This window comes from Lynx rufus, unplaced genomic scaffold, assembly GCF_022079265.1.
Source record: "Lynx rufus isolate CCGP_SWC_20201006 ecotype Redwood Valley unplaced genomic scaffold, mLynRuf1.p SCAF_13, whole genome shotgun sequence".
Taxonomy (NCBI): domain Eukaryota; kingdom Metazoa; phylum Chordata; class Mammalia; order Carnivora; family Felidae; genus Lynx; species Lynx rufus.
The window spans coordinates 41,969,172-41,971,217 of record NW_025814827.1 but is presented as its reverse complement, the minus strand read 5'-3'; positions in this window follow the sequence as shown (position 1 = coordinate 41,971,217).

The window sequence follows — 2,046 nt, the reverse complement described above, 5'->3', positions numbered from 1 at the left end:
AGAAACGGGAACCCTCTTGCACTGTTGGTGGGAATGCAAATTGGTGCAGCCATTCTGTAAAACCGTGTGGAGGTTCCTCAAAAAGTTAAAAATAGACCTACCCTATGACCCGGCAGTAGCACTGCTAGGAATTTACCCAACGGATACAGGAGTACTGATGCATAGGGGCACTTGTACCCCAATGTTTATAGCAGCACTCTCAACAATAGCCAAATTATGGAAAGAGCCTAAATGTCCATCAACTGATGAATGGATAAAGAAATTGTGGTTAATAGACACAATGGATTACTACGTGGCAATGAGAAAGAATGAAATATGGCCCTTTGTAGCAATGTGGATGGAACTGGAGAGTGTGATGCTAAGTGAAATAAGGCATACAGAGAAAGACAGATACCATATGGTTTCACTCTTATGTGGATCCTGAGAAACTTAACAGAAACCCATTGGGGAGGGGAAGGAAAAAAAAGAGGTTAGAGTGGGAGAGAGCCAAAGCATAAGGGACTCTTAAAAACTGAGAACAAACTGAGGGTTGATGGGGGGTGGGAGGGTGGGAAGGGTGGGTGATGGGTGTTGAGGAGGGCACCTTTTGGGATGAGCACTGGGTGTTGTATGGAAACCAATTTGACACTAAATTTTATATATTGAAAAAAATAAATAAATAAATTCTAAGCAACAGTATAACTGAAGGTTCTCCAAATCTCCCTTAACTAGATGGAGAATCCTCTAGATATCTCAGGAAGTGCTTATGCATACAACATCCTACAAAGTTTTGCATACTTAAAGTTATTTCCTTTAACCTTCATATACTTGTAAGATAGATTGGCTCTAAACTAATTTTTATATCGCATTTTATTTCTTTGAATCTTTTGGAAATATAGATCCACTGTTGCCTTTCTTTGCATACTACTATCAAGAAGTCAGATTCCATCCTGACTTTCTTTCCTATCGACCTTGTTTAGTTATTTTGGTAAGAGGCTCAGAAGATACAACTTTTTTTTTAATTTTTTTTAACGTTTATTTTTTTTTGAGACAGAGAGAGACAGAGCGTGAATAGGGGAGGGACAGAGAGAGGGGAGACACAGAATCCGAAACAGGCTCCAGGCTCTGACCTGTCAGCACAGAGCCCAATGCAGGGCTCGAACTCACGGACCGAGATTATGACCTGAGCCGAAGTTGGACGCCTAACTGACTGAACCACCCTACAACATTTTAAATAGGTAATAATTTTACTACGCTAGGCCTTGGAATTCACCATTTTGTACCAACTTTTCCAAATTCATTATAAAATATATCATTATGTATATATTCTGGTCTTTTATTTTTGACACATTAATAAAAAAATTTTGATATGTTAATTCTACTCTATTGCATTTTAAATTATACAAATATTGACTACCCCTTGCCCAGTTCTATGAAACATCCTTTTATCCTGTATCTCTCATTGTAATTTTGGCCATTCTGTTCTCCATTGGGTATCTGGTAGTTGATTCCTCATTTTTGTGTTTGTGAGGTTCAGCAAAACGGTGTTTAGAACAAACTAACAATTTTAACCTGTGTTTCTTTTAACCCATTTCTTCTTAATAAGACAGACTTTACACAAATTCTAATAGCTGCAGTTTGGGTGATTACACAATGTTTTATATTATAACGTACAATAATATGAATTCAGAGTTAGACTGTGTGCAGTATTTTATTCCCTGAACAACCAAGGAGCATAAGGGAACATTCATATGATTCCCAAATTTCAAGAAAGTGACAATTTGACCAGCTCTATTCTGTAAAGGTTTTTTGTTTTTTGATTATTGTTTTTCCTGGTTTTTGGAAAAGGAATTTGTAGGTTTTTTTTTTTTTCATCATGATAAGTGTACTTTTTAATCCCCATCCTCTATTTCACCCATCCCCCACTACCCTTCCCTTGGTAATCACCACTTTGCTCTCTATAGTTATGAGTCTATTACTTTGTCTGTCTCTTTTCTTCCCTTTGCCTATTTGTTTTGTTTCTTAAATTCCACATATAAGTGAGATCATATGGTATTTGTCTTTCTC